Raw genomic sequence first — 18,267 nt, forward strand, 5'->3', positions numbered from 1 at the left:
CTTAATTTTGCAATGTTTCTGAAGATAGTCTTTGAATTTCTTCCAGTCTTCCTCCATCAACTCTTCTCCCTGGTCACGGATTCTACCAGTCATTTCCGCCAATTCCATATAGTCCATAAGTTTCATCTGCCATTCCTCCAGTGTGGGAAGTTCTTGTGTCTTCCAATACTTTGCGATGAGTATTCTTGCTGCTGTTGTTGCATACATAAAGAAAGTTCTATCCTTTTTTAACACCATTTGGCCGGCTATGCCCAGGAGAAAGGCCTCTGGTTTCTTAGGGAAGGTATACTTAAATACCTTTTTTAATTCATTATATATCATTTCCCAGAAAGCCTTAATCTTTGGGCACGTCCACCAAAGGTGAAAAAATGTACCTTCAGTTTCTTTACATTTCCAACATTTGTTATTGGGCAAGTGATAAATTTTCGCAAGCTTGACTGGGGTTATGTACCACCTGTATATCATTTTCATAATATTCTCTCTTAAGGCATTACATGCCGTAAATTTCATACCTGTGGTCCATAACTGTTCCCAGTCAGCAAACATAATGTTATGTCCAACGTCCTGTGCCCATTTAATCATAGCCGATTTTACCGTTTCATCTTGAGTATTCCATTTCAGCAGCAAGTTATACATTCTTGACAAATTCTTAGTCTTGGGTTCTAACAATTCTGTTTCTAATTTGGATCTTTCCACCTGGAAGCCAATTTTCCTGTCCAATTTAAATACCTCCATTATCTGATAATAATGAAGCCAGTCTCGCACTTTGTTTTTTAGTTTTTCAAAACTCTGCAACTTCAGTCTATCTCCGTCTTGTTCCAAAATTTCCCAATTTAAACAGGGTTTTAGAGGTGGGTTGTGCCACTGACACTATGGAAAGGGGTTCAAGTCCCTGCATCCCAGGACCTTGGGATCCCTAGTAATGAAAAAGTTTGTTTCAGAGTATTGTGTACCTGGCTTGGTGCCCCTGACCTATAGGAAGAGAATTTTAACTGCTGGACATAAGTAAACTTCAGGAGTACCTGAAGATTGACTACCACTGCTTCTACATCTGTCCATCTTTTAGAGGCAGCAGAAACATGAATTATTAAATATTAACTTCCTCATAAAGGAACAGAATAAAAATTAAAAGCCAATTCATTGCCAGTAAAAAAAAAGTGACTATCGTTTATTAGTAGAAGTTTCGTGGTATAGGGTATTTTATTAATTGACTCAGAGCTGGAAAGGCGATTGCAGCCTGGGGAAGATTGCAAGTATAATTGCAGTAATAATTAGTTTCAAAGACTTTCGCTACTGAGCTGAACAGTAAGTTGTGTTGTTTAATAGTCTGATGGCAAATATACATAACAACAATGATCTTCCAACTCAGATGTTCATAGTACTTGGAACTGTGAAAAATATCCCTGAACAAGAAGAAAAATCTACATTCTGCATTCAAAGTATCCCAAAATTTTGTGCCAATGAAAACTAATAAATTATGTGATCTGAATTAGACATATTATTGAGCATATTTTTGTTTTGATTTATTTGCATAATTGATTGTGCTTCCATGAAGAAGGGTATAACATATTCCACAGAAGATCAACAATATCATCTAAAGCCTCAGACACTCAGGATGCCTGCTGACCACTACCTGAATAAACCAATAGCCTTGGTTTTATCTCCAATCCCCCTTTCCAATTTAATTCCTTCTCCTCTCTCCCTCTCTCCCACACAGTAGTCTAACTGGTCTGAACTTTTATGATGGAAGTTCAAAACCATTAAGAAGTTAGGCTCATCATTTAAATACATACTGTACTAGGTACCTGAACTACCTAGACCAGGGATGCCACTGATTCATAAAACACTTTTACTGGCATCAGATTCCCATAAATGTGTAGGGCATCACGTAACCTTTGTCTCCTTCAGAACCATACAATTTAGGTGACCACAGAAGTTCTGCTAGTATTCTCAGGCCATCTTTTCTGCAAAGAACTCTGCACATTCTCTAAAACCCAAGACTCTACAGAAGTAGCTAAATTGTTACTAGGAGAGTTAGATTGACTCTTTGATTTGATTTTATATTCCGTTTGTGTGATTTGTTTCCTCCTTTCCCCCAAATAAATGTCATATATACTGAAATTTCACAGTTCTGAAAAAGTGTTCTGGAATTTTTCCTTAAAATATTCCCCAGATGCTATGCTGCATAGTTCTTAAACAACTACTTGTGTTCTAATGGAATTTCACAAGTTTTGTTTAAAGCCTGAATTCTCAGGCTTTGGGAAAGTAAATCTACAGCTCCTTTGCTTTTTTTCCAGAGGTAGGGGTAGGCTGGATGGAGGGATCCTTGGCAGTTTGGCTTAGAAACCCCTTCCCCAACAACTGGAGTGCTTTTGTCATGCTAAACTTAATCTGACTGGTGACACTTTATCTTGATAGTAGGGACAAAAAGGCAAGTCCACCAGGAGAAAACAATTCCCACCACCACCCCAGCAAGCGACCAGAAACAAAGAGTAAAAAGCAGAGCAAAGCACCAAATAAGCAATTGTAGCTGGCTAGAAGCTTAGTCACTGATGCATTGCGACTAAATGTTTTTGAACCCATCTCTGCATCCACAAGACTACAAGCCTGGATAGTAGAAAACCCTGTATCCAATACAAATACCACATTTGCAATTGTCAAATTAAAGTTTAAGGAAGACTCCTCGTGTTTAATAATTTATTTCATTCAATCCTCTCAGTAATGCAGGGATCCAAAGCAAGAGAGGGTTTTAAAAAAAATTACTATTTGAAACAAAAAAACTATCTGTTTTAAAAGCTGTTTTTAATACTGTACCTGATAAACCCAAATCCTAAGGTTTCCAACATTGACTGAATGCAATATTATTTGCATTATTATGTAAATGTTTAAAAACCTTGGTAAGCATCCTTCCCCCTGTTTTTGCAAAAAGAGTGAAGCAGAAAATTTGCAGCCTTGTTGCCTGGGTAGTTCAGTAACCGCTGATGAGCACAGCCATTAAAAAGTAAATAAAATAAAAAGATTCCAACACTATTGCAAATCAGTTCTTGGTACTTTTATTCCTCAAGAGGCAGCCGAGCTGCTTATTCCAACTAGAGAACAAAAGAAATGGAGGTATTGCATATTCTCTTGCTGCAAACAACTTACTTAACAGCCCGGGGGAGAGAAAGGAAATATCCTCTTATAGCTCTGTTCCACTGATAGCTGTTTCCCTTCCTTTTGACAGCAACAACCGTTCCTTAGAACAGTGTTTTTCAACCACTGTTCCACGGCACACTAGTGTGCCGCGAGATGTTGCCTGGTGTGCCGTGGGAAAAATTGAAAAATTCGAAAGATTAAAAAAAAAATATCGAATTTTCGCCCACTAGGCGGGCGCCGGACTGTGTCCTGAGTATGGGGGGGGTTGACCCCACCCTCGGCCAGCAGGGGCGCCGATTGGCGCTCCTCAGGGGGACACCCTCCACTTTTCTGATGTACGGGCTGTGATTGGTCCAGACTCCAGCCTGGACCTATCACAGTAGGACATCATCTTCCGACTTCCTTCCCGCCCGAGCACAGTGTGCGCAGCAGCGGAGAGAAGAAGACGTCACGACTCGAGTCACCAGGAGGACCGGAGAAGTTGTCATTTTATTTCTCTTCAGTCTCCACTGAATGCCTTGACTGGGTTAGGGACCCTTATAGCTCAGCATCAGTTGGTGGAAAGGACATGACTTTACAGGAGCAGGAGGAACTAACTGAACTGAGACAAAATCGTGGTTTCAAGCTAAGATTTGCTGATCTACCTTTGGACAGTTTTTGGTTGGATACTGCCAAGGAGTTCCCCCTTCTGGCAAACAAAGCTATTTTGACATTGCTCCCATTTTCCACTACATATCTGTGTGAGATGAGCTTTTCAAGCATGATTGCTATAAAAACTAAATACAGAGAGAGACTGAGAGCTGTTGACAAAGAGCTATGTGTGTGTCTGTCTTTGATTCCAGCCAGAATATCAGCTTTGTGTTCAGCCAAACAGGCCCAGGTTGCGCACTGAATAAAGTATTTTATAATTTTTCATATTTCTGTTTACTTACTATTTCATAATAAAGTAATTATAAAATACTTTCTTTGTGTTTATTTGATTCCTATTCAAGAGAATTACTTTATATATAGTCAATATAGGCACAGAGTTAAATTTTTTAACATTTTCTAATGGTGGTGTGCCTCGTGATTTTTTTCATGAAACAAGTGTGCCTTTGCCCAAAAAAGGTTGAAAAACACTGCCTTAGAACATTACAGAACTAAGGATAAAATCTCAAATGAGACATGGCACAAAATAGCAGCTTACCCCACATCTCAACTTTGTTTTATAGGTGAGCTGTGCTGCAGTGAGCACAAGTTTCTAGCACAGGGATGGGGGATCTATGGCTCTAATGTTGTTGTACCTCAGCTCCCAGCATCCCTAGCCACTGGCCATGCTGGCTTGGACTGATGGGAATTGGAGTCCAGTGACATCAGGGCTAAATGGAGGGGCCATGGCTCAGTGGCAGACCATCTCCTTTGCATTCAGAAGGTCCCAGGTTCATCCCCTGGCATCTCTAGGTAAGGCTGGAAGAAAATCCCTGTCTGAAACTATGGAGAGCTGCTGCCAGTCATTGTAGACAATATGAGATGGAAGGACCAGTAGGTATGACTCAGGGAAAGGCAGCTTTGTATTGCTACAGTTCCACCTTTAACATGACACAAAATGGGCTTCATCCAGAAAAAAACATGTCATGCTTAAATCTCATTGGAATGTGTGAGACCCATTAGTCATGATGGTTGATTGATGGGTTCATTTCAAGGACATAATCATGACAACCTTTTGCTAGATTTGAATTGATAATCCCAGTGGCAGCCACCTCTACCTATGTACCTGTTCTCTTTCTAGAGTTCTCAGATCCCCACCTGCTGAATTTAACAGCGAGGGGTCCACTAGCTTTCATCAGAACGTTTGGATCCTTCACCACCACTCCAGGGCATAGACTAATAATGTTATTCATCACTACGATGGGGGAAATCAGTGAAAATCAGGTGCCTCGCCTCGTACAAATGGAAGCACTTTCTACTAATGCAAATCATTAATGGATACAACCCAAAAACATTTTGCTTTTTGCTTAAACCCCCACCCCCAACTTTATCTACATTGTTATCTTAAGGATTCTGAAACGCACCTTAACAGGCATTATGCAAACTTCAAAATAAATGTACTTTATGAAGCTGCTTGAGTAATTCCACCTTGCTGTTTCTTGTCTTTTTAGAGTGTTATAGAAAATTAAGGTCTTAGCCATTTCCCTGCTGGCCTCCATAATTACAAGCTTTTCTTATTTTAATTCCCCTTGTCTTACTGCTAGAGGCCTTTGTCACCTGCTAGAAGGAGTGAGGCGGGTCAGCTGAGAGTTCATTCAGTTATCACGTCTGTTTCATTATGCTTCTTTAGTCTGAAAGCATTCAGGAGTTCTGTCTGTATATTTGTTATAATTATCGTCCTGACAACATCTTCTTGGTGCAAGGGCTAAGGCAGCCTCTTCAGAAAATGTCTCCAAGGCAGCTTTGCCTCACAGGAAGCCCTCGCTAATTAAAAAGTGACAGTTTTCTCCATCTCCCTGAAAGCAGCTTGTGTCTCATCCCCCGCTTCCATTCTCTTCTTTTAGCTCGTTCCAGATAATTGAAAAATTAATTGAACTTATTAAAAAATAAAACATCTGGGTTACGGGTCAGGGATTGCAGCAGCCTTTGTAAGTGATCATTACAGCACTCAACTGCACTTAAAAATAGTAACATCTACTTCTCTTAGATCATTAGGCCCCTTTAGTGGTCAGGAGAAACCTTTGAGTATACAATAAATTGTGGCCCAGCAAACCTGTTGAAACCATTGAATGATTTGCAGGGTTGCACGAAGGACACCATGGTTGGAGGGAGAGGGCGGCCCTCCCACGAGATCTCAGGGACTCTTCATCTTTCAAAGCCTAGTGAGATGTTGGGGAGGGACAGGCCGGTGGACACGCCACCATTTTAAGAGGACATGTCACCATTCCACCTAGGCTTCAGGATATAGATAATAAGGGGGACATCCCTTTAAGGGGTCCTGAAGCGTAAACAGCTCTTGGCCTTAGTTCAGGGGGACTGTGCTTGCCAGTCGCCATCTCAAGTCATCAGTGGTCGCAGTCGGAGTGGTCTTGCACCACACTGGATCCTCAGTGCTGGTTAACTCCCTATACAATGCCCCAGCAGGTGTGTGAAGATGAAGGTCAGACTTCAAGACTGCAATTAATCGCATAGCTATAAAAGCTTGTTACATTTGTTTATTTTGAAGTATGTAAAAAGGGTGATTTGAAAAACCTTCCAAGTTTTGCTTGCTATTTTGAGTTGAAAGTTACTCACAGTAACACTCACCAGTGGGGATGAAGACAGGTGATAACTGACCTTGTCAGTTGGAAATAACTTTGTCTCTTTCTTGGAACGTTTAACTTGCAGATACAGTCAATTACCTTATGGTAATGGTTGCTTCAAGGATTTTATTGCTTGGCTCCCTTGGAACGAAACACATATATTAGCCTAATTTAGGAGTGCTTTGTCTGAAGTTCCCGTGCTCTCTGTGTGCAGAATTATTGCAGCCTTAACTTCTTATTCAGACTGCAAATTCACTACAATTCCTTTTTTAAAAAGAAAGGAAGGAAGAAAGGAAGGAAGGAAGGAAGGAAGGAAGAAAGAAAGAATGGAAACTGAGTGGATTTCTTCATTGAAACAAGAACTGCTGCACTTATCACATCACTCTGAAATAGTGTTCATTCTTTCTGAAAGTGAAGACTACTCATCAACAAAATCAAGACAGAGAAGGTTACTTGGAAACATTAACTGTAGGTATCCTACAGTAGACCTCTAATGTCTTCACTTACAGCTATTAGAAAACATTCATATTTCAGATTTTGTAGCTTTAGGGAACACTTCTAAGGAACACCAACAAGCCTGACAGTCATGAAACTCCTGCTTATGCAGGGTGTGGGACTGGGCCTGTTGGGCCTCACTGTGAGGATGAACTTTAGGTTCTATCCCCAACATCTCCAGGGATTGGGAAAGACTCTTATCTGAAACACTGGAGAGAGACTGCCAGTCAGTGTCAGTAATACTGAGCTAGATGGACCAACAATCTGACTAAGGCAGTTTCCTATGTTGCTGCTTTCCCTGTTCCTGGGGGGGGGGGGGAGACCAGCAATAGGATGCAAATTGTATTTCAAGAAAACATATATGCCATTGCCAATCATCTCACTGGTAATAGCTTCTGAGGAAAATGTTTCTGGGCTTTCCAGAACCCAGTTTGAAACCAGTATCCTAGAAGAAATCTGACTCATGTTGAGGGAAGAAAATGGTGAGGTAAAAGTAGAAATATTACAACAACATGTCCTATTGTCCTTAATAATGGAATATATTTATAATGAAATGATTTTAGAATGTTGTATTATTTTACTCTTGTTAGCCGCTCTGAGCCCGGCTTCGGCTGGGGAGGGCGGGATATAAATAAAAGTTTGTTGTTGTTGTTGTTGTTGTTGTTAATGGATGCCAGATATTCAATTGGTATTTCTCTGCTTGCGGAAGGCATCAGTCAGCAAAATGAGAAGGGAGGCAATTTTCTGATATTGTCTTTCCTTCCTGCAGTCCCCCAGCATCAAAATCTTCTCCCAAATCTTGGGGGATCCTCTAAAGGGTATCGGGGGGTGGGGGTGGGCAGAAGTTACCAAAAATGGCCTTTCTTCCTGTTCAACTGATGGACACCTTCCATCAGTTAAGGGACACCAGATGGATACACCCACAATGACCAAGGCCTGGTCCTACAGTTCACATGCAGCAGAATGAGGTGGGAAAACAGTGGTGGAATTCTGAAATGAGAGAATAGGATGCACCACTTTGGACTGCAGGTGTGGGGGATAAATCACTTTTTTAAACACTTCTCTAGGGTTCTGTAAATATCACTTTATTCCAGCTCCCATCATCCCCAATCTGCATGGCTAATAGTTGGGGATGATGGAGGTTGTAGTCTGACAATCTCTGGAAGACACCAGGTTAGGGAAGGTTGCACTGAAATGTGGACATGCTCCATAGTTCCTGTTTACATGGTTAAGGCAGACCAGAGTCAAACTAAACAGGTTTGCCTCTGTCGTAGTAACATTGGCTCTTAATTTTAAGCCATTAGGAAGTATGCTGATCACTACGAATTACAGAGTTTACAAAATAATGAGTCTAGAGAACACTGACAGTAAACTCAAAGGATTTATTTTCTTACTAGGAGGGGCAGAGGAATTTACATTTGGGTTAATCATTATGATAAGTGCAACATTTTTGGAGGCTTTGCAAAAATCAATGGCTACTGTTCATTTTATCTGACTGGATGAAATGGTCACAGCAGCAATTGAATTAGAAGGAAAGCAATTATTAAGGATCAGAGTACATATAATTTGTATCAGTACAAGATGCTTCTTTACCTGAAGTCCAAGGAAAGGAAGCAAAAAACAAAAAGGAATGGGAGGAATTACTGCAGAAGAAAGAGAAAACATTTGACAAAGTATGTGGAACATCAGTGAATACGTGGAACTCCAAGCCAAGGTTGCGCTCGGTTATGGTGCAATCCTCTGCATGTTTACCCAGAAGTAAATCCTACTGTGTTCAATAGGGCTTACTCCCATGCAAGTGCATAGGACTAAAGCCTTGCAGAGCACTCCTTGGCATATTTATGCAGTAGTAAGCTCTACGGCAGGCATAGGCAAACTCAGCTCTCCAGATGTTTTGAGACTACAATTCCCATCATCCCTGGCCACTGGTCATCTTAGCTAGGGATGATGGGAGTTGTAGTCCCAAAACATCTGGAGGGCTGAGTTTTCCTATGCCTGCTCTACTGTGTCCAGTAGGGCTTATTGATTTTAACCAGGCAGCCCTCGTTTCTGTTAGAGGGCATCACTGAAGCAATAAATTATGATGGCTTACTGTTTCATACATTCCATCCCTATTCCGCGTTTGTCTGAAGAGACCACAAGAACTGAATATATAACAACTGCCTGTTTTCCCCCTAATAAAAAGAGCACGTGCTACATCTTGCTGGAAAAATAAAAATAAAAGAAACCACTGGGTTGGATTTAACTTGATTTCAATGCACCTACTCCAGGTAGGACTAAGCCTGGACACAGCCCAAAAGCTGTATCTTGATTCTTTTTCAAAATGCAAATTGAAGTCTTGCTTCAAATTTAGAAAGGTGCTGGAAAATTTGAGGAAATATAGTTAACTAACAAATATATCTGTGCTCTCTTCTTCTTCTTTTAGTAAAAAAAAAAAATTGAGGTGCTAGTACTCATACCTTGCTACAAGTGCTGTGGATGCCGGCACAAAATGGCTGCCATGGGCAGACAAAAACAGAAGAAGAAGTGGTGGAATTTTGCGCCAGTGAGTCCCATCCCATTCAGGGTCAACTTGTTTTTAATACAGAATTTTAAATTGTAACCCAGCCAGGGACCTGCTGGTGAAGGGTGGGTACTATTACTACTACAGTACTAATATTATTTCATTATCACATGCATTTATTTGTCTTAATTGACAGAGCTATTTCAACAACATTTCACTGAAAAGGGTGCATGTGAGTAACTGACACAAAACATGTCAAAGGTTTTCCCCTGAATCTATGCAACTTTCCACTGGAACCAGTGGAATGTAGATGCCTGCTCTTCATCCATATCACAGGTCCACATTTTCCCTTTTCCTAACATTAGTCTTGCAACGACTGAAGAGTGGCAATTTCCCTGCGGAAAAAAATGTTATGATAGAATTATTCTGAGGTGTTCCCTTAAGAGAAGCCACAGCAAGAGAAAAATGGCAAAGAGAAGTGGCAATTTAGAAGCAACTTCCAGTAGGACCACAACATGTCTAGGACTAAAACATTTTTATCGTACTTTTATTGTACTTTTGGGGTTGAATGTTTGGAGGAGGTGTGTGGGCGTTTGGAAGCAATTCCCTGCTAAGAGGCAGAAGAAGCTTGTGTTGCAGAAGAGATTTAAAAATACTTCAATAGAGAATTGTTTTCACTCCATTAAAAGAAAGAAAGAATTATGGATGTTTATTTACATTTATATTGTGTTTTTCTTGCATATTGTTCATTTTCTTGCTTTGCAGATAATGAACAATTCTATACATATGTTTTCTAGCTGAGAACACACTACCATCCGTGATTAGAACTGCCACTGTCATTTGTAAAGCTAAAAAAAGGAAGTTATTCATTGAAATCCCCAAACTATAGACAACCCCTCCAAGTCTTTTAACAGCCTGGGACCAGTTTACCTGAGAGATTGCCCCTGCCTATTCACAGTCTTTGCCATATTAAACACCTGCTGGAAACTTTGTTTCATCAAGTCTTCCCCGTCATATAATTTAGTAATGTACATTTGCTTTCAGAAGTTTTAGGTGGTTTTATATTGTGCTTTACAGCTACAGTGGTACCTCGGGTTAAGTACTTAATTCGTTCCGGAGGTCCGTTCTTAACCTGAAACTGTTCTTAACCTGAAGCACCACTTTAGCTAATGGGGCCTCCTGCTGCTGCTGCGCTGCCGGAGCACGATTTCTGTTCTTATCCTGAAGCAAAGTTCTTAACCTGAAGCACTATTTCTGGGTTAGTGGAGTCTGTAACCTGAAGCATATGTAACCTGAAGCGTATGTAAACCGAGGTACCACTGTAATTATTTTATGTACACTCTCTTTTTTAAAAAGGTGTTGCTGATTTTTATCTTTTTTGATAATTTTATTATGTGCACCACTTAGAGATTTTTCTGCGTACGTGATCTATATTTATTTTCTAAGTAGAATCATAGAATCATAGAGTTGAAAGAGACCACAACGGCCATCGAGTCCAACCCCCTGCCAAGCAGGAAACACCATCAGAGCACTCCTGACATATGGTTGTCAAGCCTCTGCTTAAAGACCTCCAAAGAAGGAGACTCCACCACACTCCTTGGCAGCAAATTCCACTGTCGAACAGCTCTTACTGTCAGGAAGTTCTTCCTAATGTTTAGGTGGAATCTTCTTTCTTGTAGTTTGGATCCATTGCTCCGTGTCCGCTTCTCTGGAGCAGCAGAAAACAACCTTTCTCCCTCCTCTATTTGACATCCTTTTATATATTTGAACATGGCTATCATATCACCCCTTAACCTCCTCTTCTCCAGGCTAAACATGCCCAGCTCCCTTAGCCATTCCTCATAAGGCATCGTTTCCAGGCCTTTGACCATTTTGGTTGCCCTCCTCTGGACATGTTCCAGTTTGTCAGTGTCCTTCTTGAACTGTGGTGCTCAGAACTGGACACAGTACTCCAGGTGAGGTCTGACCAGAGCAGAATACAGTGGCACTATTACTTCCCTTGATCTAGATGCTATACTCCTATTGATGCAGCCCAGAATTGCATTGGCTTTTTTAGCTGCCGCATAACACTGTTGGCTCATGTCAAGTTTGTGGACAACCAAGACTCCTAGATCCTTTTCCAATGTACTGCTCTCAAGCCAGGTGTCACCCATCTTGTATTTGTGCCTCTCATTTTTTTTGCCCAAGTGCAATACTTTATATTTCTCCCTGTTAAAATTCATCTTGTTTGTTTTTGCCCAGTTCTCTAATCTGTCAAGGTCATTTTGAAGTGTGATCCCGTCCTCTGGGGTGTTAGCCACCCCTCCCAGTTTGGTGTCATCTGCAAATTTGATCAGGATGCCCTTGAGTCCATCATCCAAGTCATTGATAAAGATGTTGAATAAAACCGGGCCCAAGACAGAACCCTGTGGCACCCCACTAGTCACTCTTCTCCAGGATGAAGAGGAACTTTGCTCTCACACTTAGAAGCAATGGCTCTCAATTACATTTTTCTCCTCTTGTCCTGGGCTTTCAATCCCTGATCAGTTCTGCTGCCTGTAAAGCATAGGGTAATTGATTTAATTTGGAAGAACATTGAGGATTTTAGACTGGGGGTGAAGCCATGTGTACTCTGTAAAGAAAAAAGGAGACAGGGTGAGGGAGGATCAGGATCAGGGAGGAGATACAAAGACAAATAGAAAGTCAGGCTGGGTAGCAGTCACATATGGAATGCAAGCGATGAAAAGGCAAAGAGAAAAAGCACCAACTCGCCCAAATTTCACCATCCTCCAGTTTGTCCAGATGTTGCCACACTTCAGCATTAGCCTTACTGCAGAGCCTGGTTAAGACACTCCAGAACAGCCTCCAGGGTACATTTCCATGAATGCACCCAAGGATATAGAGTATGGATAGGGAACTTGTGACCCTCCAGCTGCTGTTGTACTCCAATGCCCTTTGGCTGTAGCCACCATGGCCGATGGGCGGGGATGATAGGAGTTGTAGTCCAACAAGATCTAGAGGGTCACAGGCTCCCCATCTCTGGTGTAGAGGAAGTAATGCTTGGCTCAGCATGACACACTGACAGTCACTGCTTCCTGTCCATAATCCATATGAATGTTATGGATTGAAAAGAAAGGGATATCATGTCCCAAGTGAATCCCTGGGAAGTGGTGGCTAAAAATACATAACAATGGGTCAAGTGGGTGGCTACTTTCATGCAGCTTTCACTGCGGCAGCCTTTCTCAACCTGTGGGTCCTCAGATGTTGTTGAACTACAACTCCCATCACCCCTAGTTAGCAAGGCCAGAGCTCAGGGATGATGGGAGTTGTAGTCTAACAACATCTGGGGACCCACAGGTTGAGAACCGCTGCTCTATGGGAAAGCTCCATATGGAGAGTTTTAAAATCATAGAAGCAAATGGAAAAGAAGAAGGAGGAGGTGCCTTATACCAGGTCAGTTTATTGTCAGCTCTGCCTGGCTGCTGCTTGCCAGCATCTCAGACAGAATATTTCCCCCATCACCTGGAAACGTTGGCCCCAGAATTACACAGTACCCTCCTTAGTGTCACATAGTCTCTCTTGTCTGGCCCACATAGATGAGGCTGCTCATGGCTGGTTTGTATTGCAGAAATCATATGAAGGCGCCATCATGCATTGGTTTGGAGAAGATTGCATGCTGCTGCAGACTACCCTAAACAGTAGTAGCATGGGCATCTAAATGTGATGAAACCAGGATGTCATCAGATAATGATGGGCCGAGAACCAATTCTTGCAAAAGAGTTGTGGTAAGTTGTCTTCCCACGTGCCATTTTATAAATAAGCTCTATGAGAGCCGCTGTAACGTGCTCCTGTATCCCGCATCCGGCTAGTTCTTGGGACTTGTTTACATACTGCATCACACTTGTGAGCTATTGTGTCCCCTATTCACCCAAAGGGATAGCTTGCATTTTCTTCCCCAGCTCCCCCCTTCTTTCTCATGCCTACATACACAGAGAATAAAAACTGCTTTGAGAGAAAATGTCATACAACTTCAGTGTATGAAAGGTCATTACATGAATTACAAATCAGCTTATGCTGCATTTTCCACTTTTAAGTGCTGGCAAGGAAGTTCATCTTCTTTCCTTTTCTTTCTTTGCACTCTGTTACGGTGGGTTTTTTGCCCATTCTGCAAAGAATGGGCAGCAGATTCCTTCTTGGACTCATATGTATGAGTACATTTTTGTGCTTCTTATGAAACCAGCACAAACTGGTATAGGGGCAGGTACATATTTCAATTTCTGTTTCTCATTTTTCCAATTTGAAGGTCAGTTCTCCACATTTCCACACCAGCTTGCAATTTCTTTTTTAAAAGTCCTCATGAAAATTCACCAGCATTTTAGTGCTCTTTTCTCCTAATAAACACATTTCTGCATGCAATTTTGCCTAGCCTGCACATTTTGTCATATTGCCCCTAACACGAAACATTTTTTGTGCATTTATTTTCATTTATCTGTGAATTGTGATGCAAAGTTTTATCTTGGTATTTGCATATTTGTACACATTACTTGAGAAAAAGGGAGAAAAAGGGAAAATTTGAATTTTGAAGGATGGCTACATCTCAATTTGTATACTGCTTTAGAAAGTGCCAAATTAGTTTTGCCTTTAAATGTAAACTGAATTGAGCTGGTGATATGTGGTAACTCACAGCTTAGAAGGAAACTTTCCATTCCTACAAATAAGTCCAATTAAACCCCTGAGCTCAGAGATCTGGGTCCACCTGCAGACCAAAGTGAACAAATGCTCACAGCTTAGTTATACAGGGCCCCCCCCCCCCCAGAAGTGAGTTCAAAGGGATTTACTCCCTGGTAAGTGTGCATAAGGTTGCAGCCTGGCTTATCTGTAGAAATGGATGTGGAGGGGGAAAGAAACTTAGTCAATACAGAAAGCTTCCTTTTGTCATATTTGTACCTCCCTTTCAAGGCAATAGAAGATCCCTCTTTTGGATAAATCACTGAATGCCACCTACTGAATTTGCTGAGTATTCTGCAGTTGTAAACACTATTGACAAATACTGAATTGCTTAATGATAAATTAGCAGTGTTTGGCACCTGCAGAATGGTAATGTATAGCACTAATGCAATGTCTAGACAGCTAAAGGAAAATGTGTTCTACAAATTGCAACAGAAATTATGGAGATAATTAACCTATGTTTAGTTCCACCACACATCAAGAATGATGCTGTTCTAGGCATTCTTTTCTTAGCATTTGGTAAGAAATGTCAGCCTTTTGCCTCCCTATTCAAGTGATGTGTTTCATACATTTCTCTAGCATTCAGGCCACACAGGTGTGTGAAGTCACTGGTCTTGTGACAAGTAATACATAAGACATCTTATACCTACTCTGGGAAGCCTTTGGATCACTGCCATCCTGGTCAAGTCCCCAGGACCCCTAAGCCAAAGTATGTGTAGTTGAAATAGACACATACAGTGGTGCCTCGCAAGACGAAATTAATTCATTCCGCGAGTTTTGTCGTCTTGCGATTTTGTCTTGTGAAGCACGGTGTCGGGAAAGTTTTGGAAAAGCTTCAAAAATCACCAAAGTCTTTTAAAACCTCAAAAAAGGCTACCACACCGTGTTCTATGAGTTGCTCCTCGAAGTCAAGTCGCAACTGTATTAACGGTGTTAAGAAAAAGGAAACAAACTTGCAAGACGTTTTCGTCTTGCGAAGCAAGCCCATAGGGAAAATCGTCTTGCGAAGCAGCTCAAAAAACAAAAAACCCTTTCGTCTAGCGAGTTTTTTGTCTTGCGAGGCATTCATCTTGCGAGGTACCACTGTATTCTCCCATCCCAGGAAGAGGACATGAATGGTTGGGTAGGATACTGAACAAGAGAGCTGCATGTTACAACATTTTGTTGAAGACTTTACTTGTTCTCATGAACTGTCTATTTGAAGCATCTGCACTGAGGTGTATGTTTGTGTCTGCGTTTGCTGTGCCCCACCACAGATTCTGTAGCTGGCCCATCCCCACCTCAGCTTGCCCCAGTTGTTGCTCAGCTTGCCTCTCGTACTATGGCAGCATCGTCTGCCACTGTCTCAGACTGCACCCCAACTGTTTTGGGCCAGCAGAAGTTGGGCTTCCTGGATAGCCCCATCTGTCTGTCTGTCTGTTTATGCATCCAATGCTGTTAGCTGCACAGGGCAAGGAGCAGAAATTGCCCCACATCTGGCAGATCCTAGGCAGTACAAACAGGTTAACGGTGTGTGTGCATGGTGCCATCTTCAGCTATTTTGTGTTTTGGGGGTTTCCACTGGTGGTCTGCAGCATGTCTATGGATTTGTGGTTAAGGATTGGCGATGGCAAGTCCATCACATTAAATATTCATATTAATACAGTGGTACCTCAGGTTACATACGCTTCAGGTTACAGACTCCGCTAACCCAAAAATAGTGCTTCAGGTTAAGAACTTTGCTTCAGGATGAGAACAGAAATCGTGCTCTGGCAGCACGGCGGCAGCAGGAGGCCCCATTTGCTAAAGTGGTGCTTCAGGTTAAGAACAGTTTCAGGTTGAGTACGGATCTCCAGAACGAATTAAGTACTTAACCTGAGGTATCACTGTATGTTATTGTATTTCAATCACTTCTTTTCTTATATTGTATTTGGTTGTGTTGCATTTTATTCTATTCCGTAGAATTATTATAATACAATAAAATACAACATAAGAAATAAAAGTTAAAAAGAAAAGAAAAAATGAAAAATCTAGCATACTGCTTTATAATTGCTACAACACGGCAAAAATATATTTTAAAAAATCATTAAGTGGTCCACTAAGACCCAGAGCAATTTTCAAGTGGTACATAGCAGTGCGGAGAGTTAGGAACCTAAAACACATTCGCCAAATTGTGTTTGGGCGAAACAGAACATGAGCACACATCTGGCAGTCAACTGCCACAAGTAGGCAGGTCCTGCTTGTATGTCATGTGTGCACATAAGCCATTTCAAAAAGCGAGCTATACATTATGTTACATCCAGAGCATTAATTAGTGGGTACTCCTATCTAGGCTTCTCCTCCCTTTAAATTACAGTCTTGCCCACTGACATTTTCTTAATTTAAGGTGAATGACTCCCACCCTGCACCTCTGACCACCTTTAAATTAGTGCTGTATAATTCCAGCATTTCATAGCTAAGTCCTTTAGTGCCACCTCGAGGTCACAGCTGAAGTAGCAGGCAATAAGGCAATTTAAGCTCAAGATGCAGCATTCATTCTCCATAGAAGCTGCTGAACTGGATGGAATCCTCAGCATACCTCTGGGCTATAAAACAAGGAGTGGTGATCCTGAAACATATTAATATCACAGGATTAGGGACCTGTAAGAAACCTCATCTCACTCATGTTCCTGCCAAAAAGCAAGAACCTGCTAGCTCACTCAGAGCAACATTTAAGATTAAACTGATAAAAGAACACGAATGATAAGAGAACTGCTTTATGCAATGTTACGATTATCTGTCTAAATCTGACAGTTAGCAGCTCTTTAGGGCCTTGGACAAAGGTCTCTCCCATCACCTGCTACCTGATCCTTACATCTGGAGATGCTGGGGATTGAACTTTAGGGCTTGCCAATTGGAAGGTTGGCAGTTCGAATCCCCGCAACGGGGTGAGCTCCCGTTGCTCAGTCCCAGCTGCTGCCAACCTAGCAGTTCGAAAGCACGTCAAAGTGCAAGTAGATAAATAGGTACTGCTCCAGTGGGAAGGTAAACAGTGTTTCTGTGCGCTGCTCTGGTTCGCCAGAAGCGGCTTAGTCATGCTGGGCACATGACCCGGAAGCTGTACGCCGGCTCCCTTGGCCAATAAAACGAGATGAGCGCCACAACCCCAGAGTCGGTCACGACTGGACCTAATGGTCAGGGGTCCCTTTACCTTTACCTTTAAGCAACACTGCATTCAACAAAATTCGCTCCCAGGTTAAGTGTGTAGAGGATAATTTGCAACCTTAATACTTAGGTATATTTAGTTTATAAGAAATTAAGCCTGATGCAACTATAATACTACTGCAATCAATGCTTTGGGAGAAATAGGCTAGGATGAAGGGTAGGAGTGGATGCCATGCTCAGGAGCAGTTGGCCTTTATTTCCCAGAGGTAAACCAGAATGAATACTTTTCCACCCTGGTCCACCACCCAGAGTCATAGAATGGAAGGGTCCACAAGGGTCATCTAGTCTAACCCCCTGCAGTAGCTGTAAACTTACAGCAGGATATCCATGGTGTGAGCAAAGGCTTGCCAACTCACTTCCATTAACCTCATGAGGAAAGGTTGCTTGAATATGTAGAATTGTCTCTGAGATAGTACATTGTCCTATGGAATGCAGCACAGGCAGTCATTTCACTACCAGTGTAAAGACCAAGGCTGTGAACGCACAAACATTTACCTGAGGGCGTCACTGAACTCAGTAGGACTTCCTTCTAAAAAGACGTACCTGAGGTTGCAGTTGGTTAACCAGCACTTGCAGTAACTGGCAAATTCATGCTGCCTTGCTGGAATGGAAGAGTTTATACTAATTTTTTGGGTGTCAGATAAAGCTACTCTAAACCTTAAACTTTACAAAATAAATTGAAGCAGAAGTGAGTGCTAGAGGGTCCTTCATCCACCCTGCAGGGAAAGGATCACTTTAAGGTCCCACATCTGTTCAGTTTTCTGGACTACTAAGAGTTGTGTACATCACATTTTGGATATAGCACCTCTTCAGCTTTACCTTTTAGCTCCTGGAAACATCTTCTGACATACACAGTGTAAAATAAAACCAGAACACTCTTTCAAAAGAAAAGACGAAAAAGATCCTTTTTCAAACACATTCTTAGATCAAGTTCTGATGTACTCCATAATTTTACCAAGTGATCAACGAAAAAGT

At 41.7% G+C, this 18,267-nt stretch overlaps 1 long non-coding RNA gene across 5 annotated transcripts in view; it reads left to right on the forward strand.

Annotated features, from left to right (window-relative positions):
* LOC308459304 overlaps nt 1–14,838 on the forward strand; it is a 99,124-nt gene extending 84,286 nt beyond the window's left edge. For 2 of the 5 annotated variants that reach the window (XR_013977967.1, XR_013977970.1), the window contains one exon: nt 13,010–14,838. This is a non-coding gene — a long non-coding RNA (uncharacterized lncRNA). Of the gene's footprint in view, nt 1–1,555; nt 1,940–9,324; nt 10,849–13,009 lie in introns of those variants that run through there. The other 3 variants (XR_013977966.1, XR_013977965.1, XR_013977968.1) reach the window with 3 other exon arrangements.
* The last annotated feature ends 3,429 nt before the right edge of the window (nt 14,839–18,267 follow it).

This window comes from Podarcis pityusensis (genome assembly GCF_964106645.2).
Source record: "Podarcis pityusensis genome assembly, chromosome: 12".
Lineage (NCBI taxonomy): Eukaryota > Metazoa > Chordata > Lepidosauria > Squamata > Lacertidae > Podarcis > Podarcis pityusensis.